Here is a 25967-nt window from a genome sequence, read left to right on the forward strand (position 1 = left end):
TTTCGCTGCTTGATGGATTCCGTTGTAGAAGTTTTCTTCCTTATGGTTCAGGTCTTGTACAAGCCCGCTCGGCCGTCTTCTGCTTCCAGTGTTCATTCAGCTTCTTGTCCAGGATCGATAGTAAACTCCAGGAAATCCAGGAAAAAATAAGGGGAAGAAGAACACGGAGGCGGGTGCACGGATTCCGGGAGAAGGTTGGGTAAGAAGGAAAAGGGATAGAATGAAGCAAGGGTCCGGGAACCAGGAAAGCAACAAAGTTCTGTGAAAGCGAACTATAGAGCACAAGTCTAGCCACAGCTAACAGCAGCGTTGAGATGCATGGAAGTGCGGGGGTGTGGCTATTTTATCGAGCGTGCTGCAATGAACGTGAAGGCTGGTAGGCAGCGTTCAGTGTTTGCGGCCATGTTGGTAGTACAACAGAGTGCAAGCCCCGACGTGACAGGGACCAGGAGGCCCAGAAGGGGCGTGTCCAATGGGTCATGACAAGAAGAGAATTAGGTCCCTTATGACCCAGAACTTAAGGGGGGAGATATGCCACTTGGAAAGGACAGAGGGGAAGGGAATGGAGGAGAGGAAGAGAGACCGGGAGACTGCAACTAGTAAAAGACTCGAGCTTAAGGATTTGGAGATGGGGAAAGTAGTCGCTAGTCTCCAGTATTTGAGACAACGATATTATGAGAAGGGGATAAAACTGATGCTATGTTGGCAGCTAAGCTTAGAGGTCAGGGGGCGGACAGATGGGTGGATGGAGTACAAGGGGAAGAAGGCAGGTTGGAGTCTGAACCTAGTGGGATAGCAGGCAAGTTCAACAATTTCTATGAATCCCTTTATGCCTCCGAAAGTGAGTTTGACGGGGCGATCGTGGATCGATACTTGGAGGGAATACCCCTTCCTAGGCTGGGGAGTGATGAGGCCCTCACGATAGACACCCCAATCACAGCAGAGAAAGTCCCGGTGGTGATAGCCGGTTTGAAGCAGGGAAAAGCCCTGGGGGACGATGGTTTTACTCCAGGATTTTATAAGGCTTTTTCCGGGCAACTGCCAGGATTCCTGCCTGGTTTATTCACCCATATAATGGTCACTGGGAGGGTCCCCCCTTTGTTTGGTAAAGCCTTAATCACTGTAATTCCTAAAGAAGGGAAGGACCCCACTGACTGCCGGTCCTATAGACCCATATCTCTCTTGAACGTAGACACTAAATTCTTCACCAGGATACTTGCCACAAGATTAGATGCCTGGATGCCAAAGGTTGGCTTCATAAGAGGGAGACAGGGGGGCAAACAGATGCGAAACACTCTGCATCTCATGCGGGAGTCGGCGGACGGTGGAGATAATCAGGTCCTGGTGGCCATAGATGCAGAGAAGGCCCTTAATCGGGTGGCCTGGGACTTCCTGCATAGGGTTATCGAGAAATTTGGATTGGGGTTGGGACTCTGACAGGCCATCGGGGCCCTCTACAAAGACCCATCAGCTAAGGTCATGGTTAATGGGTGTTTTTTCCATCCTTTCCGACTCCAACGAGGGACGAGACAGGGTTGCCCCCTATCCCCACTTCTTTTTGCCTTGACTATGGAGGTGTTGGCGGAAGAAACTTAGGAGAGCTGTAGAGGTGAGAGGCATCGAGGTGGGAGACAGAATGTTTAAAATTGGCCTCTATGCTGATGATGTAATGCTCCATCTGCGTAATCCCAGCGGCCCATCAGGTAATCAGAAGATTTGGATGCTTCTCTGGGTTTAAGGTCAATGTGAACAAGTCAGTGATTTTTCCCTTTGCCCCCGACTCATCCGGGACTCTGGGGGAACTGGAACCCTTGGGCCTTTGCATTCAAATGAAGGGGTTAAAGTATCTAGCAATAAATATAGTACAGCCCAATAGGGATATAGGGCAAGCCAACTACCCGCAGTTGTTTGATAGCGTATTCTTGGAAATGGAAATCTTGGGCAGGAGTCAAATATTGTGGATGGGTAGACTCAAAGCAGTCAAGATTAATTTTCTCCCCCGAGCGCTTTACCTTTTCCAGATGCTTCCCATTGGGGCCCCGGTAGACTACTTAAAAGAAGCCAAACGCTGTATAGGGAGATTTATATGACAGGACAAGAAACCAAGGGTAGGCTATGAGATACTAACACTCCCCAAGGAAAAGGGTGGGGTAGGGCTCCCAGATCTATAGGCATACTACAAGGTCTCACAGCTCAGAGCTCTGGTCCCCCACCTCAGAGAAGACAAAGACAAGCAATGGGTTTACCTTGAAAATGTCCATCTTCGCCCAGTTACGGCTGGGGAATGGCTATGGTTCCCTCTTCCCAAACTTCCAAAGCGCACCAGAGAGCACCCCTACTTCAAGGTGGGGCAATACCAAGCTTGGTTAGAGGCTGGGCTCGCTAGGGTGGGCCAACTGTTTCGTGGCCATTGGTTCGTAGGTATCCAAGACCTAGAGGAATCCCTGGGCATTGGTACCCTCTCCCCTTTGCTTTATTTCCGACTCAAAGGAGTACTTATGTCCACAAAGTCGAAAACCCTGATTCGGAGAGACATCACCCATTAGAGAAAGCCTTAGACAGCCACACCCATATGAAGGGCCTAATCGCAGTACTTTACAGGGCTCTGTTGGTATCAAGAGAGGGTGCAACTACAAGTCTTAGATTGAAATGGAGTAGAGACCTGGTCCTGGAATTGCGGGATGCACTCTGGGCTCGGATCTGCGGGAGGGCCTCCAAGACATTTATAGCCTGCCAATATAAGATGCATGCCATAAAATGCTTATACAGATGGCAATATGACCCAGTCTCCCTTGCAAGGATGTTTACGGCAATAGACCCCCACTGTTGTCATGGGTGCGGGGAGAGAGCCAATTATTGGCATATGTGGTGGTCCTGCAGTGAAGTACAGGTGTACTGGACAGAGGTCTTGGGGTGGATCAGAGATGCAGGGGGTGGAGGCGTTGTATACTCTGGATCCGATGCTAGTGCTCATTGGTCTGGAGAGAAGAGAAGAACAATGGACTAAACACTAAACTCCCGCCCCTAGCACATTCCCAACTTCTAGCATCAAGGGCCCGCCGGGCCAGACTTGGGAGCGGCTGGCGCTCCCATCACAGAGGGAATGGGTGGGAACCGCCAAAGAAATATACTTGATCGAAAAAATCACAGCAGCCATCCGGGGTAGCAGTCTGCCGGTGGAGGCGGAATGGTCCCAGTTTTTCGAGGCCTTTGGCAGTACAGAAACCTAAGGCAGGCTCGGGATGGTCCTTCGGACCCAAACCCCATCAAACAGTTCAACATGACTCTGTGGTCATATGTGGAGCACACTGGTGATAACTGAGAGTTGACGCGCCCAGCCGTGGCCCCACGATATTTCTTTATTCATATATGTTACCAGTCCGTCCTTTCCTGGGATCACTCCCCTGACAGGGTGTTAGGGAGAATTCTCTTATATGGCTAATTCCCCAAACCTAGTGAGTCCCCCAGCGGCTTTGCTGGATTTTTTTTTTTTTTTTCTCGTGCTAAGAGTGAGACTCTTTCCTTCCCACTCTTAGGCATGATTTGAGGTATGTCTTTGACTTCGTATGTGCTTATGGGCTATGGGGTCTTTTACTCCATAGGGTATCATCTGTTTTGGTATATGTGTAACAGAGCACCCTCAGTGCAGTAACACAGGTGTGTCATAGTGACCCCCAAACATAGACTCAATACCTTGGGACTGACTACTGTCTCCCAGGGCATGTAAAGTCACCATTGGCTTTATTAGTCTAAAATTGTGAACAGAACCAGTACAAACCATCATATTGTGGAAGTACTGGAAGGGGTTAATTAGATTACCCCTGGGTCTTTTTTCAAGGGGGCACTGTCCAGTCCCCCCATGTCGAGTTTCTGGCTGGTGGCAGTGGTTACCACGCAAAATATTCCACAGGAATATTTCATATGGGATTTTCACATTCATTTTAAACGCACCACTTTTTTGGTGCATTGTAAAGATACCACCGGTTTATTTAATTAATATAAAATCACTGATTGGGTCTTTTTGCCAGAACTCTTTTGCAAAATGGCGTACATGTCTGTCTCTGTAACTCCAACCAAGGTCGGGCCCTTTGTTCCACTTTTTGGTGGGCTTCTCCACAGAAGCCCTCCAACTGGTGACACTCTGTCTGGGATTCAAAGGATGTGTGGGTGGGGGAATTGGCACCCTGGACTGTGTTGCCTTAGCATCCCAAGTCGCACTCTGTCTTGATTGGCCCAGTGGTGAGCCGCCCGGCTCACCACTTAGCATGTATGAGTGACAGCTAGGCTGTTTGAATGGGGGGTTTTTTGCATAAAAGCAGGGCTTTTGGGACTGGAACTTCAGAAGTCGCCACAGGACCTAAGAAATCCGAAGAGGGGAGAAGCTGAGCCATCTGCAACAACGACACCACCGGTGAGGCCCTGCTGCAACAACCTCACCACTTTCCCGACGACAAGAGAAGATCTTCAGCTGCAAGAGTCTTCTCTCTCTGAGCTGGTGGGGACAACCAGTTCGACATTCGCCTTCCAGGATGCCCCTTGGTCAAATCGCCAGTGCCAAGCACCCCGGCGGCTGGATAGCCAAGCTTCAGTCCACTGGGACTGCCAATAAAAAGAGTGCACCTTTTAACCGAACGAACTCCGCGGCTGGTTTCATCCCTGGGCAGGGCAACGACTCCAAGTTTTCTCTGCGACAAGATCTTCTCTTCCCCTGGACGAAACCATGAACTGCACCCGCTGCCAGGAACAAGTGCCACCGCTGGAGCTTCCTCACTTTTAAAGGTACTGTGTTCCGCCTGGCCTCCCTTTCTTCAGATCGCTAAAGGTGACCCTTAAATCCTTGGCTTTCCAACTGGGCTGGCCCCAAGACCTTCTAACTTTATCTTTCGCATCAAACCAACCTCTTTTTGAACATTTTTGCAAAGACTTGAGTGCATTTTTAAACTGTCTGATCTTGGGCACATTTCGCCTTGCTGCATTTAAAGTGGCCCTAGCCTATGAACTTTGGCTCTACTTTAGACTCTGCCTTCACTAACTTGCTGTGGTCTTAGAAAAGTGTTGGGAACTGTTTATTTTCATGACCTGTCTTTTTCTCTCCCTCTAACTTAATTATCCATCTGAGTTAAGCGCTCACATCTGTTTTTACAAATAGTGATGTTCTAACCTAGACTTGTCTAATAATTATTAAGGGAGGTGTGTATACTTTATCTGACTGTGTTTGAACTTGCTTTGATTTAGAGTGCTTAGTGTATTTCCTAAAGTGTGTTTTAAATATATAATTATATACTTTTGATACCAAGCTCTTGTCAGTGTTTGTTTGCTCCACTGTGTTTTTGGCCCTATTGTGTATGCTCTGTATACTGCCCTACTCATCTTGAGAGAAGTCTGAATGCTCAGCCACCCAGGTAAATCTGGGTGGTGCAGGCTGCTACCAACTGGGTTTACTGCTTACTCCTGTAGTCTTAGGGCCTCATCACGACCTCGGTGGTAACGCCAGAGGTATAAGCGCGGGGGCTATTAGCGCAACCGCCATAGCCCCCGGCGCTAATAGCGCGGGATCACGAGTTGGGCGGACTTGGAAGTCCCCATCCCCCATTGAGCCCATTCGGGAATGCCCCATTGCCCATTGGGTTCAAAGGGGAATTTTCACACTCATACCGCTGGCGGATTTCCCGCCGGCGGTAAGAGCGAGAATTCTCGGCGGATTTCACAACAGCTCAGAGCTGGGTTGAAATCCGCTGAGGCCCTGATTCGGCGGACCCTTAAATCTGGCAGTAATAGTTCTACCGCCGGATTTAAGGGTTACCGCCGAGGTCATGATGAGGCCCTTAATCTTTTTGCAGTGTTCCCCAAGGGAACTGCACAGGATTCTGTCTAACACAGGGGATGGGGGGTGAAAGGGGGAGTGGAGGGGATGTAATAATGGAGAGGGTCATTGTTGTTTGAAATGCTACGTGCGTTTTTGCCCCATGTTGTTGGACATTTGGCCCTTGCTTCTGTTTCAATAAATGCCAATAAACACCAATTTAAAAAGAAAAAAAAAGCCCACCAGCTAAGTGAAGCCCGGGGCAGTCCCACAGACCCTACATGCCCTCTGCTGGCCCACTTACCCTACTTTTTCAAATGATTTCTTCTGATGTGAAAAGTAGCCCAAATCATCCCACAACGAGGCAACCAGCATACTTTCGTTTTTCCAACACCACAGGGACTTGGGCAGGGAATGGCCCAAACTGGCAACCTGAAAGGGTGCCAAGTCACTGGGTGTTCATGGAGTGGTTGTAAACAGGGAAGCGGGCCACATACTACAACACCATATCACTGGGTGGGCTTGGAGAGGCTGCACCTAAGGATGAGGGGCAGAGGGGCACCATCCTTCAATAGATTGATGGGGCCTGGGGGCATTATTTAAGGCCAAGCCAAGCAGGATTCAACGAGAAGGAGGAGGCATGAGTGCAACAGGTGAAAGGAGAGCCAAGGTAGGTTCTAGCAATTGGCATAGAACAAAGAAGAGGTAGCGAGAGGTCAGAAAAACTGGACAAAAAGTGTCAAATCAGTGCCCACTCTGGTTTTAAAGTGGTTCTGGGGTTGCAAAAATCGTGTTTGTGTTACTCTATCTTGTTCCTCTGGTGGTCACTCGGTCCTCCCACAACACTTTCCGCTCTCACTCTGCCTCTGTGTACATCTTTCTCTACAGTGTCCTTCGCAATCTCTTCCCTGCCCTTCTGCCCTCCCTCCAGACCTCACCACATTCAACAACCAACTTAAATTAATTGGTGTTTTCAAAAGAAGTATTGGTAACATCTGCTTGCCGTGTAAACTGAAGTGTTCTAGGATCCTGCTTAGTTGCAGAGTTTGCTCAGTCATTGGGATTTTGTGAATTGTTACTATTATGATTCATTCTTTAAATACTATGATGTGGGGTGCCAAATGTTGTTTTGCCCTGGGTGCTACCAGAGCTCAAGTTGGCCAGGGCACAGGGGGCCTTATTCTGAGCGCTATGCAACATTAGAAAAGTGTCATTCCATGATGGAACAACACTTTTCTTGTTTTTTCCATATTCCTTGACTATATTTATGTAAAAACTGTCAAGGCGAGAACTCCCGGGTGGGCTATACCTCCGTCCCCAAACAAAAGTCAGAGAGGAAGAACATAACTCCCTAAGCAGTTATTTGGGCTGCAGGTGGGACTGGAACTGCAGCAGTGGATCCCAAGCAGCTGAAGAAGGAACGCTAAACAGAGTATAAATCAATAAGGAGCTAGGCTACAAACCTACCTAGTGGGAAAACCAGCAGTAAATCAAAGAGAACCCCTCCTGAGGAAAGGAGGGAGAAGGTGAAGTCCACAGTTCCTTGGTGCATACAATCCCAAGAATCAAAAATGGTAGAAAAATGTTCAAAGTCAATGTTCCTTGTGAAGAACAAGTCCATTGGTGATTTCCAGGAAAACTCCCAAAAAATAAAATGAACCCAGTTCAATGTGTCCAAAGAACCAGGAAAAAAATGGAAGGTGCCAAAACACAGGAGTAATCCAAGCCAAATCCAGAAAAGCAGAAAATAAGGTCGAAAAGTCAAACGTAGAAAGTAACAAAGCCAAGTGCCCAAAAACCAAGAGTAATCCAAGGGGTATCAAAAACCCAAGAAGCAGAGTACCAGTTTCACTAAGAGAGAACGAAGCACAACGCCACTCACAGGAAAGTTGAGAAGCGTTATGGGTCAGTTTGCTGAGTCTTTTATACCGTGCTTCCTGATTGGGATCATGTGACTGGTATGGGTCACAGGAGCGGTGCAGCCTACTCACGCTCTAGCATCCAGGAGGCGCCATGGCAACCTCCAAGCGAGTAGAGGACACCGTGCAGAAGGGCAGGTGGAACAACTGCCACAACAGAAAGGCAGGGAGGGACCCTGCGGCACCCCAAAAGAGCCCACGGGCGAAGTGAGGAGGAGGAAAAGGGACCCAGGACCTTGAGCGGCAATGATCGCAAAGGAGGAGTGCCACTCTTGAGCCGTGGCAGTTGCAAGTTCATGACAATTTATATGGACAGAAAATGGCGCAAATCAGAAAACCGTCCTTCCAATTCCGAAGAACAATTTTCCTTTTTTACATTGAGCTAAGAATCTGGCCCTGAGTTTGTTTCCAGAACCCACTCTAGATACCACATGCCGATCCTTCGAGCAGCACACACAGCATGCAGAGCCCCTGAGCTATCTCACCAGTATTAAAGCCGGTGACTTGCAGTACTAGGGCCATGTACCTACATATGAGGTCTTGCCTTTAAAGGTGGTGCAGATGTTATGTGGATGGAGAATGAGGTAGCGGCATGGGGGAGGTTGGTGGCAGGTGCAGTCCGTTAGGAGACTGGTTACATGTGCAAGGCAATGCCTTTTTTTTTCTCCCAACAAGGAGCACTCCACTGCAGGGATGTGGTTACCAAAAAGAGAGGAAGCCGTAAGGAGAGGGGGTGAATGAGGTGGAACGGGGGATGAACATAAGGAGATGGCAGCTTGAAAGACGTTGTTGTGGGAAAAAAGAAAAACGGAGGGTTGAGTGGGGTGGAATACTTTGCATTATATATCTGATAGGGTGTTCGGGGACTACGAAGGAGGCACTAGGATGGGAGCTAACAAAAGTGAGCGATGACACTGTTATGGATAAGCGGATCATCAGCACATCTAGATTAACTTCCTGCCAGTTTAGGGATTTGCACTGCTAAAAATTCCAGATGACCACCTCGCCTAACTCTGTGGTCATTTCGTCAAGCTTAGAAAGAATGAAAGGCCGACCGGTGACCTGCAGAGGTCTCCCACAGATGCATGAACCCACTGAGATATGCTATCAGGATTGGCGAGTGCGATCTTCAGGATACACACATATCACAGACGTAGGTGCATAAACCCACAACGATTTATTATCAGATCTGTGCTGTAAATGGCAAAAAAAGCTGACAAGTGAGTATTGTGCAAGACAAAGCTGGAAGGGGAAAATCAACAGCATTCTGCCCGTTTTGTCACAGGCTTCTTGAATTACTGTTTCTTTAGCCTTACGATTGTTAAAGGAGTCTGGAATTGACCAGTTGACATTACTAAACTCTGAGTCTTTCTATGAACCCAAAAATATTGTCTCTATTATAGTATTAAATGAAGACCCTGTGTGGCAGCGGTACAATACTTCCCACAATCATTCCTTTTATTAGGGTAAAAGAGAAACTGATGAGATAGCACATTCAGCTGGGTTGGCCGTTTCATTGGCTATCTCGCTTTCTCTTTCGTGAAAGGTGGCAACACATGGAGGTGTCAGGCAGGATTGCGTATTGGCCCCTGCCTGTTTAACCTCTGTCTGTGCAACATTGGTGCCTGTTTGAACATGGAAGCAGTTTCTACTCCTAAAATGCAAGGGCTTAATACCGTATAGTTGGCGTATGCTGACGATTTCCTCCTTTTTGACCGAACACCAATTGGCCTCCAACATCTAATCTCTGCATTCACTTAACGTTAATGCACTTAAAATAAAAGTACTGTTGTGCGAGAAAAAGAAGAAGAGTTTGAAATTTAGATGAAAGTTGGGATTTAGGGTTTGGAAAAAGTAGAGAGAATTCAGTATCTAAGCTTTCCCACTGGTGCTAAATGAAACAAGTCCCTTGTTAAAGATTCTTTCATAATGCATACAAGTAATTTGTATCATCAGATGAGAAGGATTGATCTTCGGTTTGGAAAGTTTTCTTTCATTCCGACCTTAACATTTTACGAGGGGAAGACCCAACCCAAATTGTTGTATGGAATTGACCTTTAGTCCCCTTGGATTTTGGACTGGGTAGTCTACTTGGAGGGTCTTTTCTGGCTTATGCTTCTTCGAATTCCTGGCTCGTATCCTATCGCGGCCCTGGGATACGAATTGGCAATCTATTCTCTCAAACGCAGAGCCCAATGGACATTTTTAGCATTTTTCCGTAAAATTTGTGTTCCAGTGGAAAACTCTCAAAGGATTTGCCCGATTTTTTGTTCAGGATGTGAACGATATGCTGTGGGAATTATGCTTGGCTGGTTGTACACCTTCTTTGGTACTAGTTGTGACTGTTTTTATGAAATCATTGCATTTAGAACCAGCATAACATTGTTTTAAGGATTATTATGAAATTAATTTAAGTAATCTGTAACGTGTTTTATTTATCTGGAATGGTATGCATTTAGAATGTTTTAATATGAATATGATGATAGTTTTACTACACTTTGGATGTGTATTGTGATGGACCCATTTTTTACGGATTTTTAATTGATTTTTTATTTTTATTTTCTGTACTCATAAATGTTTTACATTGCGTTTAACTGTGCATAATGCTATGTTAAAAAATATTTTTTATAACTGAATTACATTCAATAAACAAAGGATGGAAGTTCCGGAGTGTAAGGAAAAAGAGGAGCGAGGTAGGGTTATTACTAGTGGGCTGATGCATGCATAAAGAGACACCCATTGAATCGCATTCATCTGATCACACTCATACAATCACACTCATGCACCCATTTAAATGCATGCATTCACACAATTTCACCAACTCATCAATCATACAAAACCATCCTTCCACACAGTCACAGCCATCTATGTGTTTTGCCCATCCCCACAAATGCACCCACACATCCACCAAATCACATCCATTCACACAAAAACGTTCAGCATCCACCTAAACAACCACGCTCATGAACCCATCCTTCCATCCACACAATCAAACTCATCCATACAACCAACCATAAAAAAACACTAACCAACTAGAAAAAGAGCCAGACGTATTTGCTTTGCCAGTGCTTGTTTATATGAGAAGAAAGTTTAAGTCTTTGTGCCTGATTTACAAATCGTTTTTCCATGGGGTTTTAGCATGGAAAACGGCTTTTGTATATTAGGCCCTTTATGTTCTAGGCACTGCCTCGAGAGTATTTGGTATAGCAATCGTATGATCTGTATCAACAACTAATCAGAATTCTTAGTCCAATTAGAAAACACATGTAACAATTCTTTGTCCAGTCATGCTCAGAGTGTAAAAAAGGTAGAAAACCAGTAACTCCATGCAGAACGCCAAGAACACTGAACACAGCAGGGAAGATTAGTTTGCAAGAATGTATAAACAAATGATGTCACTACCCAGCACTTTTGGGGATTCTCTCAAGAAGACTTTACCTGACAACATCTTAAAATATCCAGGTGCCTTAAAGCCTCATATTTGGAGATTACTGAATTGGTACTCATTGGCCACCATTTCATACAATACAGATTAAACCAATAATTATTAAACGGAGTTCAAATTGCACTGAAAAAGAAAACATGGGTCGAAACATGTGACGGATATTTGAAAATCTAGTTCGGAATGTGTGACTAGCTATTTGTATACCTATTTACTTACAATATTTAGGTGATGTCTCCATATAATAGAATTGGAGTTAAGTAAACTCTTTCGTAAAAAAATATACCAGGAATTTTGACTTAATTTGGAGTTATTGGCTTTCTACCTTTTTTCCACTCTGGGTATGACTGGACAAAGAATTGTTAGTGAGCTCTCTTTACGATCTTGTTAGGGTACCCTCTTGTTTGCAACTTTAAACTTAAAGTTGCAGCTTCTTCTTCAAAGGTTATACTACTGGAACTATTTCTCTTGAGCTGTAGAAATTGTCCCACTGGTGAGTTCTTTCTGATGTTACTAGGATGACAGCTGTTATACTGTAAAAGGGAAAAAGTGAATTACGGTCTGTTGGTTTATGATACGGTTTCATTTTTAGTGTGTTGTCAGTGCTGTCTACCCAAATTGTGATGTCAAGGAAGTTAATTTCGGCTGTACTTGTACTTGCCGTAAATTTGAGGAACTGGTTTGGTCCATTCAGCCATTCTTTGAACTTGTCAAAAGTGGCTGCATCTCCGTCCCATATAATTAAAATGTCTTCTATAAAGCGCCTCCAAATATGAAGATGGCTTAGAAACGGATTGGAGGGGGTATAGATCACGCTTTTTTCAATCAAAGGATTCTACGAACAGGTTGGCTGCGCAGGGGGCTACAGATGAACCCATCGCCATTCCGTGCACTTGTTGAAAAAGTTGTTGATTGAAACTGAAATAATTTTCTTTTAGGGACATGGTCGCACACCAAAGTATAAAGCTGTTTGGGCAGTCTCCCTCAGTACTCTTAGTAAGGAGTACCTCTTCTAAGACTTCAAGAGTAAGATCCTGCGGAATACACGTGTACAGAGATACTATATTGAGACTTACTAGTATTTCTCGCTTGTTGTCAAGAGGGTAGTTTTTGATTAGAGTTATAACTTCTGTAGTATCCTGTATATATGAATACATCTCAAGTACAAACGGTCTTAGGTATTTGTCCGCAAATTTTGAAAGCGGTTCTAACAATGATCCTGACCCAGACACGATCGGACGGCCTGGAGGGTTGGATAGTGACTTATGGATCTTGGGCAGGATGTAGAATTTAAGTATTGACGTTTTTTTTAGCCATTAAGAATTCAAACTCTTGCCTACAGATCCATCCTCTTTCCAGAGTTTCCTTGTTTTTTCTTCGATCATTGCTTTTAGACATGGTGTAGGATCTTCCTGTATTTTCTTGTAAAATGATGTATCTCCTAACTGCCTTGTGCATTCCGAAATGTAGAAGTCGCGGTTTAATAACACTATTCCGCCTCCTTTATCTGCCTTTCTTATTACAATTTGTTCGTTGTTTTTTAATTGTTGCAAAGCTTTACGTTCGTCCCGTGTCAGATTTTGAAAGAAATGGGTATTAGTGTTGTTCTTTTACAGTAGTTTCAGTTCAGATAAGACCCGTTTTTTGAACACTATTGCTTCTGGTGTCAAACTTGAGAAAGGGGGATGAAAATCAGAGGTAATTTTTAAACCACTGTTATTTTTTTCACCTTCGTAACTCTTATCTGTGTAAAACTGTCTCAGATGGATTTTCCGGAACAGCTGATGAATCTCTGTTCTCATCCTAAAACCATCATAGCTTGTGGTGGGTACACACCCCAAGCCTTTATTCAACAATGTTTCTTCTGTAGGAGTCGGGATATTATTTGACAGGTTCACTAGTAGCCCCTGGTGCTCCTGGTCTGACGGGGTGCATAATCCCAGTCCTCGTTGTGTGTTTCGTCCTCTAAAAAACGTTGCCTCTGTGTTGGTTGTCCTTGTCTAGCTCTAGAGGAACTGTTATGATTCTGTCCCCTACTGTTGTTCCGTCTGCCTCTGTCTTGTTGTCTTGCAGGGCGATTACTATTTCTCTGAGTTCTAAAGTTGGAAAAACTATCCTCTCCAGAGGACCCTGATGAAAAAGAGGTGTTCCCAAAATGAACTTTCCGTTGTTTTTGGAATTGTACTGTTTGGTTTTTCGATGGATCATACCCTTCTTGGGTGTACTTGAACCCTTTCTCATGTGAGAATTCAGTAAGTTCTTTTTTCATCCTCTTAATTCTTTCTCCTGTGGTATATTCTTTAAAATCTGTCGTTTCTTTCATGCCAAGTTTCTGCACCTCCACTTTCCCCGTGGAGTCCAAATCACATCCAGTGTCAGGTTCATTTCTTATGTATCATGAGGTTTTACTAATCACTATTGAGCCTGCGCCTGCCCCATTAGGCCAGACAGCGACCCCTGTGAAAGGGAAATATCTTGCACACTCGATTGAACTAAATATAAATCTCAACAATTAGACTAACACTATCAACAAGGTTACTGTTTTACAGTGTTACAATGATTTGATTAAGACAATGGGTTTGCTTAATTATATTGTCTCCTTCATCTATACATAAAGTGCTAACTTTCTTCGAAAAAAAAATACTCTGGCTTTGGCTGCAGTTAGAACGCGGAGAATGTTTCCGAGTCAGACACTGCAGCGGCGCGGCTGTCCTGCAGAGATCCTTTTCCTCACAAACTAAGGGCTCATCCCGGGCCTGCATGAATATAGATGCATATACCGACCGCCTTGATGCCACAGTGAGATATTACCCACGCGGCATGTTTTAGCGCTGCACTAACAGCACCATTGTGAAGCTTAAGCAGCCTCCATCGATATATTCGGCATTACAGTTACCACTAATTAGGTTACCCTTGCCACTTACACCTGTGGCCTGACTTTCTTCCCCACAGCACCTCCTGAACATCCTGACCACACAGTCCTCCTCTGTCCTGATGAAGGCCCTAGGAAGAAATGGCTCACTCAGCCCCTTTATAGGGCTGAAACACCAGGTGTAGACGCATATCCCCTCAAAATACAGTGTTACCAATGTTAACTGTTTGTATCAAGATATGTATTATAGACCTGCTGTTCATTTGTCTACCGAACCTTGACCCCTGTCACCTACTTTGTGTAGCGACAGTAGTAATTGTATTATGTCTGTTGTAAATATCACTATGCAAGAACAATATCTTGCCTCTGTTTTGTTCTGATTGTGCAAATTATGATTGTTTGTGTTGTTGTCATCCATGATGTTCAGAAGCATCTCTTAAACAATGTAACAAGTAGATACCAAAAAACTATATAAACATATGTTTTTGTAACCCCAGATGTGATTTGTTACACATCATTGTTGCTGAAACTTCGAATGAATCACAAGGGAGCAGGTTCCTCAATAGTCTTGCTCTCGACCCTTTTGTCTGTGTTCTAGTAACTAAAGCCCTCCTGGGCAGAATAGAGTTGAATCCTCCAGGAGCCCTTCTTTATATTTGTTTCTATAAATTCAATATTCTGAGTGATATACCACTCATATCACACCCTTCTCAAAATTCCCCCAGGACACAGTGGACCAGGAATCAGGCTGGTTTGTAAAGGTAAATATTTATTTAAAATTCAAATCAACACACATTTTGATATATAAATATGGGGCAGCAATCACCAATGTGGTGACAAAACAATTCAGAAATTAAGTACGGAAATTGAATTCACTTGTAGCAATATGGAAGATAAAACACAGGAAAAAGAACAGTTTTGGCTTGTGAAAAGATAGCGCTTAGGTTAAGGTTTCCCCCTGCAAATTTCTCAATTCACAAATGAGCAATCCTATACAGATGTAAGTAAGTAGCAGGTATTCAGGAATAAAAGAATAGAGTAGAGTGTTTGAATATAGTCATCCCTCCCCAGACAGGAGAGAAAAGCACTTTTGGAAATTGACACTTTTTAAACTGACAGTTGAAAATGGCTTTGTGACAAAATGAAAAATGTGCACAAATCCTTAAATTCATAGAAATTCTTATGGGGGCAACACTGAACAGGTCCTAACAAACATGAGCTACAAGATGAGTAACAGTACACAGAATGGAAGTTAAAGAAACAATTTGAATGGGAAAAGACACGTGTAAAACTTTTGCAAAATGCGAATTCACGGCTAAATTTCACTATGCAGTTTTTAGTTTTGGATGTAGCTACAAGTCTTAGGTTTAACTGAGAGTTGAAATGAAGTCTCTAGCTATAAAATTGAAGCAGTTATGTACATTTTAGTGAGAGGTGTTTTTGAAAAAATTTAACAGAGAAAAGTAGAAATTCAGTTTTGAAAATGACAGATTGGGTTTATTTAAACTATATAAATGACTAAGAAAAAGAGAATGCCCCTTGTGAATCTCCACAGTTACGAACAGCCGATTGTAACTCTTCACATATGATACTCTGGTTCAATGAAAAAAAATCAGCGCAAGCATGGTTCTGACAATATTAGAGGTTCTGAAGTGGAAGATGGGATAGGTTGAGATTGGGATAGGACAAGGTAAATATACTGTGGGTTACTATGATTCCTGTTTATACTTACAGTCCACTGTAAATTAAGATTGGACCGTCAAGTTTCTGGTCATCTGTATCGGGTCTTCCGGCAGCAGGGCACCTCTGGCAGGATGGTCAGCTGGGTGGTTCTGGTCAATTGGACTGGCACCTCAGGCTGGATTTGGATTGGATTGGCCCTTCTGGTCATTGGACACGGTAGATTAGTGGGATGGTGAGTTCAGTGGGCAAGCATGAATGGTAGCGAGCCAGACTGTATCAGAATTAAATTCCTGAAGTTCTTTTGGGGTGGTTCAGGATTTGGGCCTAGCTGAAAAGAGTTCAGCAAATGCTGGGCCTTATTTATGCAAAGTAGTCTGGATCAGGACAATATGAAGAAGGCAGGAGCCAGATGAAGAAGTCAGGAACAAAGCGCTGCGCGGAAATCAGGATGGAGTCATGAATCAGTGTGTGTCTGTGTGTTGTGAGGTTCCCATATTTATCATGCCAAGTGACATCACAAAGTTTATGGTAGGGGCACAATTACAAACCACACCCCCACGGCTGTGATAGGTAAAAGACACTTGCCTTTTTCTGGTTGGAAGTCAGAAAAGAGCTGTCATCCTTATGATGTGATTTGGAAACTCCCACATTGATTTGAACCACAATTTAACTTTCCCAAAAATGCACATATCTATAATGATGCCCTCTAATAAAATTGGACACATATATTACATATTTTGTGGGTTATCCTGACACTAACTCCTATCTCAGTAAGAGCTGTCTTTGTCGTTCTATGGAATGTTGTCAATTTTAATCATAACGGTTTGGCCTAACAATTCCTAATTCAGTACATATCTGGGCAATTACCCCTAGAACTTGGGTATACAATACTATATTTGCAGCATCAATAGTTTTGCCACAATTATTCTTTTCATGTAACTTTGGTTCCTTATGTAGTAAAGGGCTCACTAACATCTCCACAGAAAGAGCATAAAATTTGATTTACAACTACCAATTTTTAGATTTGTCCTCCGTCTTGTTGCCAAGTTAAAGGTTTTCAAAACTTAATCACAAATAGGCATTTCAAACAACAGATTTCTTTTAGCAGTTTTTTTCTCTCCTTTCAACAGACAACAGCTGTCACAACCCTTTGATCAGGGAGGGGTGTAGAGGGAAGTTTCCTGCCCCTGCCCAGAAGAGATCAGTGTTCAGCCTGCCATTGCCCTAGGCTGGGCCAAAGTCAAATGTCTAATGAAGTCTTTGTTCTAAATATGTGAGAACCTCCAGCATCAATTAAGTCTTCCTGGTAGTAGTGGGGTGTTACTTGAAGTGTCAACCTTTCCCAGGTTGGGCACTGTCCAATCAGAATTAACCAGTTAACTCCAAACTGGGTTACTTTAAGATTCACCTTAAGATCTTTCATTTAAAACACATAAAAATGAAAATAGTTTATAAGGGATTTTGTCATTTAAAAGAATTAAGCCATTCACAACAACATGCTTTTAAACAGGCAAATATAGCACTTCTTCATGAAAAAAGCACTTTTAAACCACTTTTCTTAGGCAGTACATACATCTATTCAGAACCAGTTCTTCTCTTAAGTGCTGAGATTTGTTTGCAGTCTGGAAGTAAGTATTCAGCCTTTGTTTGGAGTTTTCTCTGTACAGCTGAAAATGTTATATGTTTTCACTTTTAGCCACATTTTTCTGGTGGAACTTGAAAGAAATGTTGCTGGGCTGGTTTTTCATGAAATACACTTCTTAGCTGCTGTCAGTCAGTGAGGCCCAGTTTCTCTGAGCCACCTGGAGGATCTGTGATTTCAGTACACTTTCCATTTCAATGGTTCACTGGAAAATGACTGAATCTACCACCAAAACAGCACTTTGAAGGTTGCAATTGGTTGGGGAATCTGCATTTTAAACGGCATTTTTGGTTTTTAGCCCACTTCTGTTACATGTTACATGTTACATGTAACAGCACCCACTGGTATTCTCCTGCAGCGAGTTCTGTTTTCACCCCAACTTTGACTGTGTGTGGCAGGGGTGTGCAGCCTTTTCTGACTGTGCCCCATGTGCAATTTTGCAGATTTTTACGTGCACCGGGGTTAGCACATCCATTTTTTGCTGTTTCTTTCCCCATTGGTAAAGGGGTGCAGTGGGGCGTATCGGCATGGGTAAAAATATCCCACCGTACACTACTCCATTGTTTCCCAAATATATTTGTGCTTTATAAATCTCTTACATATGGCCATCCATAGCAGGATGGGGGAAACAGTGTGTTGCCCCTCTCTGCCTGGCACAGAAGAGGCCCGGGTTGCTCCCAAGGACAGAGATCCCTTCAGTCACGGGTAGTGCATGGTCTTTTGCCAGAAAACCATACAGGCACTGCTCATATGTCTCTTCCAGCCTTTCCTTTTTCTCACCTCTCTGCTCTAGCGTTTCTCTCCTATCCTTGTAAGGATCCGCCGCAAAGGTTGGGTCAGCACTGGCTGCTTCATGAACACCCCAGGCCTGGCCTCGTCTCATCCGCCTGGATGATACGATAGAGAGTGTGTCCATTTTAGGGATTCCAAATCAATAGCCCCACGGAACATAAGACACCTGTTGATTGTGCACATTTCCACTGAACCTTGTTTCTGTTCCCAAACTGTGCAGAACCCTGAGCGGCATTTGCCATGTACCACGTTCATCAATGCCGCCTTGTGACTTTCAGGGATGGGGTTAGAGAAGCAATGATTTATGTGTGTAGCTTGCGCTGATTTGAAACCCTCACAGCAATCTTGATTGCTAATCCTGCAGCACCTTGGCGGCAGGTGGCAGTGGTCAGACAACAAAGCTGGATGTATTTGCAAGATATCTGGGACCTAATTCATAGAGCATTTTCCTATGGGGTTGTGCCATTGTAAAACGCTTCTGGGAATCAGGCCCCTGGTCTCTGACATCCCCGGGTCACTCTCAGGTCAAAGCAAGGACTCACTTTGATTGTTTTTTTTAGGGTTTATAGTGTCCAGGACCCTGTCCACTTTAAGCCCTGCATATAAGGGCAGACAAACTATGAATGACAAAGAAGTCCTGTGTAGAATTTAGCAAATCTAAAAAAAGCATGTTCATCCTGGATTATTTTAATTGGACACCCGCTGTGCGGTACATTTGGTGCAGTATGCATCAGTCCCAATATTTAAAAGGAGCAGGGATCACAAGTGGATTGAACAATGATTGGCCTGCCTCCACCATATTTAGTACACATGGTGGACCGCTGGGGACTCCAAGACTTTCTTCCCAAGGAATTTAGGCCACGAATTTTCATTCATGTTGCTGAAATGTGTTTTTCGCCTAAGGAAGAATAGATGCACATTAATATAAGGGAGATTTGATCGTGTGATAGTTGCCACTTCTCGTGGCTACACAGCACACAGGAGGTAGGTCTGATCGTTGTGTGACAAGCATGATTCACTTGTGGCAATCAATGATGGATTCAGGGTGTACTTCACTGGGTCACTTCATACCCATACATATCACCTCTCTATTCCAAATTCAGCAAGTCTTTACAAGCCCAATAATTTTGGCTTTGCTAAAGGGACGACCTGCAGCAAGGAGGCTTCTTGCTAGTCCCAGGTGCCGAAAGTCAGGGCTGGGGCGGAGTCTGCAGGACAGGACTCCTCCTGAAACTCCTGCCTCACTATCGCACCGAACCCCCAAACCCCTAGTGCATTTCAGTGCACTATGGGTGTCGGTTGGATGTCACTTTTCTTTCCTTTGCTCTGTTGGACGAGGCACTACCTAGCAGCTAAACATAATGGTGCAACTAAAATGCCACACCAGAGTCAAAACTATGCAGCCCCAAGCAATCTGCAGATTTTGACTGCCTCTGAAATGCCTCTGAAATGCCACCCCTCACCAAAACTAAAAATAACCAATTGCTCATAGAGTATGCATATGCGTCCGGTGCATCTACGGCATGATAAATGTTATGTACTAGAGCTGTGTTTGTGCCATTCATGTCGCCATGTGTTAAAATTATTCATTGCTAATATGAGCACAAATACCACTTTATCCTCTTGATACACTTTTACTAGCATGAAACTATAATTTGCGTTAGCTGTATATTACCTGCAGCCCGGCAGCAGCCAATCAGGTAGCTTGGATGACAGGCCCATTGTTCCAGCCAACCCTTGTTCCATCCAATTGAATGTATGATCATTGATCACAATGATTTGTTTGACAAGTGCACTGGTGTGGGCCTAGCCTTTTGGCTCGTGTGGGATTAATTCCTGAAAGTCTTGCAATCTGGTTCCTATCAGGGTCCATTTCCTGCTGTTATGATTACAGGTAGGTTGGTCTTCTGCCACATTTTTATTTCTTCCTATATTTTACAGTGATGATTGTGAGCCGTTAAGTGGCACGGGCGAGTAGAGCGCTCCCTTTGACATCCATGTAGAGTTTGCTAACGCAGGTTCGAATCCAGGCGTGTCAAACTCATCCTTCCGAGGTCGATAAATGAGCACCTCACACCGTGGGTAATAACAAGCAGACGATAAATGAGCACCACACACCGTGGGTAATAACAAGCGGACGATAAATGAGCACCACACACCGTGGGTAATAATAAGCAGCCGTAGTGCTATATAAATGAAAAATTGTTATTATTATTATGACAGTGCATCCTCATTTATCTGTTTTGTAACTTTCTCCATATTGTTTGGTTGGTTTTCAACAGGACACTTGACTCTGTTTGTGATTAAGTCAAACTCACCCATTTAGCATTTTTTTGGCACTTGTCAATTTGGATTAAAGGGCGGTATCATCTGCCAATTTTCTGTACATATTGTAGCCTCTGAACTTGATACTTTTTGAACTTTTGATCAATTTATCCCGAGTGACGCACTCGAAATTGAAAACGAATCCCCTGAGTTACTCACTTGGGCAGAATACACGCAAACATGGCAACTAAGCTTAAGAGTAAAAAAAAAAAAACATCTCTTTCTCTCTTTCTGTTTCTCTTATCCAGAGTGTTCTATAGAACTCAATGGGTTACTTTCAGAAAAATGGAGAAGCCTATTTTTAGGGGTGTACCCATTTTCAACGCAGCCTATTTCCTGACATGCCGCTTTGATGGAACCGCAGCTTGTCAGGCCACCGGTCAGGTACTGCGGCAGTGTGCCCCGCACAAGAGTAGGGTCGGGGAGAGGAGCAGGCAAGGCGGAATGAAATTCCCTGCAGTGCCAAAAAAACAGACCCAGGGGAAATGGTCCCTGTAAAAATGGCTTCCGGGGAATTTACATGAAATCATTTTTAAGACCCTATTCTGACTAATTTCCATACCAACCATGCGTATATAAAGTTGATATTGAAAAGTAGGAGACAGTAGGAAAAAACAGTGATAAATACAAAAAGGAGAAGGGAGGGAAGCGATGAAAAGCGATGGGGGTAAAGAGAAATGTGTGGTGTGTAACACCCATTAAGAAGAAAAAATGAAAAAGCATTTTCAATTATGTTCATTTTCAGGGAGTTCGTGAAATCGGGCACTACAGAAAAATGAATCGAACTTACTTGGTCGCTGCAATTTGATAAAGCTAAAGTAATTAATGTCTACCAAATCTACCAATGTGCAATACGGCAAAAGCATATAAATTATTCTTTCACACATTTGAAATATTAAACCCGGAGAATTTTACTATCAAATACATCAAACAGGTATTTCCTGTGAGGGTAAGAAGGAAAATATCAGCTGCAAGAAAGTTAGCTGTTGAACTGGTTTGACCCTGTTTTCACTTTGTAAAGAAAGGAATGAAAATATATCATAGAGAGTCATAGGTGTGTCAAAACGCGGCATGCTCCCACATCAGTGTTTACGATCCAGTCTCCTTGCTGAAGCGGGATGCTGTTTCCCTGGGTCAGCTTAAGACAGAGCACATAAAAAGCAGCACCTGTGCCACAAGCAACCATCACCAACACCGCAAGCTTGCACTGCCAACAGCAGCATCCCATTACTAGCATAACTAGACTCCATAAGTAGAGCCCCCCCCCCCGCCCAGCCAAACATGACATTAGACAGCACCTGGTGTAAAAAATCCATGACACCCTAACTGGAAAGGTCAACTCCCTCAACAACAAAATCATAGCCAAGCAATTTACCATGCTCACCAAACCACCACCGCCCACAGCACCAAACCCATCAATCTCCCACCCTGGCACCCCGTTCAGCTTCCACCCCATCTCAGACATGGACGTCTCCATGAATGTCAAGAGCCTCAAACCATCATGCTGAAAAGGCGACACCTGCCCAGCGCCTTTCATCAAAGACTGCACCGAGACACTCATGCTCACATCCATCATCAATGCTTCCTTCTTCACAAACTCAGTGCCAGATTCCCTGAAATAAGCATGGGTCCTACTGCTCCTCAAGAAACCCTCACTAGACCCATCCATCACACCAAACTACCGCCCCATTACCACAGATTCTGGATCGTGTTGCCTCCATCCAGGTCCAACATCATCTCGAGGAAAGCCATATTCTGGACACTCGCCAAACAGGATTTTGCCCCAAACAAGGTACTGAAAATGCCCTACTAGACCTGAAAATACAAATCTAAAACACTGGCAAACCGGCCCTCCTGATGATGCTAGATCTCTCTGCTGCATTCGATTTGGGAGTCCACCAAATCCTCTGCTTGTAACTTACTTCAACAGCAAACGTCTCACCATCAGCCTCTGATCTGATTGGGTGAGGTCCTTCCTAGTCGACAGAACCTCTTATGTCTTCATGAATGACTTCTCCGCTGAACCCACTCCTGTCACTTGTTGAGTCCCCCAAGGCTCCGGCCTCCCCAACATTCTCTATAACATTTACACAAAACCCCTCTTTGACCACCTTGACCTACTAGACATCCTATACACAAATTACGCTGATACACAGCTCCTAATCCCACTTTATGGATCCTATGCCCAGAAGTCTGCAACCCTAAATGCTGTCATTGAGGTCATTCAAAATTGGATGGCCTTTCACCAACTTTGTCTCAATGATGACAAATCGGAATTCCTCATCGTTGGCTCAATCCCCACACTTTGCAACATTGATCCAGTGTACAAATAATTACTCATCGATGGTAACTGCATCACCACCTCTAACGCTGCCAAAACTCTTGGGGTCTACCTGGATGACATCCTCAACTTCTCTCACCACGTGAACTCAATCGCTTACACAGCCAAACTGCTTCATGACTGCAGGCCCTTCCTCTCCACTGCTCACCACCTTACAATAGCAAGAACTATCACCAGAGCCAAGCTCGATTATTGTAATGCCTTATTTACCGGCACCTCAGAAAGCAACCTGAATAAACTGCAGACGATCCAGAACAATGCCCTCCAAGCTGTCATTGGCCTTCCAAATCGGACCATAACTCGGAAGCTAGGAGAGCTTCACACTGGCTGCCCATCCAGGAAAGGATCAAATTCAAGACATTATCCTTGTTCCACCGTTGTCTCTCCAACACTGCCCCAACCTACCTGTCGCAATGCATAGAGAAATACGCCCCTGCCCGCCCACTGATATCGACTAATGCTCACCTCCTGAAGACCCCCAACTTCACCCACCTCTCAGTAGGGGACAAGAGCTTTCCAGTCATGGCAGCCAAACTTTGGGACAATCTTCCACTCGCTCTCAGAAAAGAACAGGCCTACTGGACCTTCCGCAGAGACTTGAAGACGTGGCTGTTCAAATGAGTGGACTCCTCCTAAAACGATTTCATCCCCACTGCTGTTCCCCAGACCCTTTTTTAACTCTCTTTTCTAAGGTAAAATGTAACTTTCCTTCCACCACTCTTCACGTAACGTAACATGTAACCTTGCACCCTAATGAAACTAATGTTCCTAACTAAATGTACTCTAATGGAACTAGCGCCGAGATACCCGAGGGTTTTGTGTGCTGCCACAAATGCATAAATAAATAAAGAAATAAAAAAATACCAGTAAAAACATCAGAACCAAATCCCCCAACACTACGGCTATCACAGGCAAAAATAATATCCGACCTGTTTCACCAGGGGGGCAGTGCTGGCATGAGCATCCAGCAGACTCGCTGTTTTTACTTTTGTTGGCCCCTGTACTCTTGCATCTTTCTCCTGCAGCCCCCCTCACATTTCTTGTTGATAGTTATCATCCATGGGTTTGCTTCACATCAATATCCTTTCCAACTTCAGATAGAAGTAGTTTAGGTGTAGGTCCCCAGACATCACACTTACAGTTCATAGTCCTATAAATGGCACTAGACCTAGGATCCGGATTTTAATTGCGGCAATTTTCACTGCTGCTATTTTAACCATTCTGTTTTCACTCTGGCCGTGTTTGGCGATTTTATTTATTTTTTAATATATGTTTCTGCGTTTGAGGAGGGGATTTGGGGGTGGTGGGTGGTAGATTGAGGTCGTGGATGTGGGTCAGATGGGGAGTTGAGGGGCAAAACCCCCATTCAGAAATCTTTTTTAAAAGGCTGGGTTGAAAACACCACGGTTATAATAGCCGTGATTAAAACATGTGAAACCTTAGGCTCTGGTTGGCCCTCTGTGTTGTATGGTGTAGCAACATCACCACCATGACATCATCAGGAAGTAGAAGGACACATTCTGAGGTAGTTGATGCTGATTGTTCTGGGGTATGTGTGATGCTGATTGTTCTGGGGTATGCTTGATGCTGATTGTTCAGAGACGTTTTTCCCCTTCAATAATGTCCTGGCCGTATTCGCAGTCATTAGGAAAATGGTCTATAGCATCTATCTGACACATAGCAGGCGTTTATGTGGGATACGAGATTGGAAGGGGGTGAACACTCAAGCTCTCTTAAAAGGCCAGAGCATAGCTCCAACTGAGCAACCCAGTGGATAGAGTGTAAAGAAGATGTCAAGAAGGCTGAGAGGCAATGAAAAGGGGTCTGTGAAGCATAGTGACCCCCATGCACAGGATGAAACATGCCTACACACAACTGGCCCAGCTTTTAATGTCCACAACCATCCATCCTGGCACCCCACAGCCAATCCATTCCATACACATTTCCTCATCCAGTATCCTGCCCAGTCACTGCACTGGCATCAGGAGAGTGGATCTAGGTCCTTTCCAGAGGTGTTGCTAGGAGGGCCCTGGGGGGGTATAGCCCCGGGCCTTTTGGTCGTAGCCCCAGCTAATAGCTCAAGGGCCACAACCGAAATGCTAGCTAGCCCCGGGTCCCGACAGACCCGACATTAGGTAAGCCCCAGATCTTTTAGAAACCTAGCAACACGCCTGGTCATTTCCTGCTCAGTGAGTTGTCACACTTAACCTCTGCTGCGGTTTGATGGCCAGTCCACCATGTCCTTCATGCCCTGCCTCTGCTGGCAGTGCACAGTGCCTCCCTCCTGCTTTGATCTGCGGCGTGCAGCACTGAATATAATGTAGCAGAAGGTTGTAGGTCATTTGGTCGAAAACTTTTGGTCGACTGGACAACTGGTCGACACCATTTGGTCGAAAACCAAATGGTCGAATTTTATTTTTTTTTTTTTTTACCCCTATTTTGTTTTTTTTTTGGGGGTCCCCCCCAACCCCTCAACCCCCTTTTTTTTTTTTTTTTTTCCCACACGAAAACCCACAAAACACATATATAAATTAAAAAAAAAAAATTCGACCATTTGGTTTTCGACCAAATGGTGTCGACCAAATTGAAGTCGAGCAGTTTGCAGTCGACCAAATGACCGGACACCGTAGCAGAACGTCAGTGGTACTAGCACATATATTTCAATCTTTCCCCCTCTTGGCTAGGTTGCCCTAGTGAGAGATTCTAGTGCCTGTTCAGGGACAGAGTAGCAAGCCATTTACCCCGGGACTATAGCCAGTCAATCTGCTATAGGGGGAATGGATCGGGGTTAATTTTTATCGCCATGTGTAGCAGCTTTCAGAGACTCGGTCAGTTAAAGTTGCCACTGTTTAGGAGAGGCTGTGGGCCTCATTACATGGAAGGCGGTGAGCCATGGCGCTATTAGCGCCATGGCTCATGCCGGTAAAATACCGGCACCGCCTTGGCGGAAAGGGGATTTACCGGCCCATTCCAAGGTTGGAGGGGCGGTAAATCCCCCTTCCGCCATTGCCCTTCCCCATTCCCATTTCTGCCCCATAAGGCTCTATGGGAATGGGGAAGGCGTAATTACGGCACCGCAATTTTGTCGGGCCGTAATTAGCTCCGAGGTCCCTTCGCGGGTTGGTTTTTAACGCCTGCAGCACCGACC

The sequence above is a fragment of the Ambystoma mexicanum genome, chromosome 7p (genome assembly GCF_040938575.1).
Source record: "Ambystoma mexicanum isolate Mex_15411 chromosome 7p, UKY_AmexF1_1, whole genome shotgun sequence".
NCBI lineage: Eukaryota > Metazoa > Chordata > Amphibia > Caudata > Ambystomatidae > Ambystoma > Ambystoma mexicanum.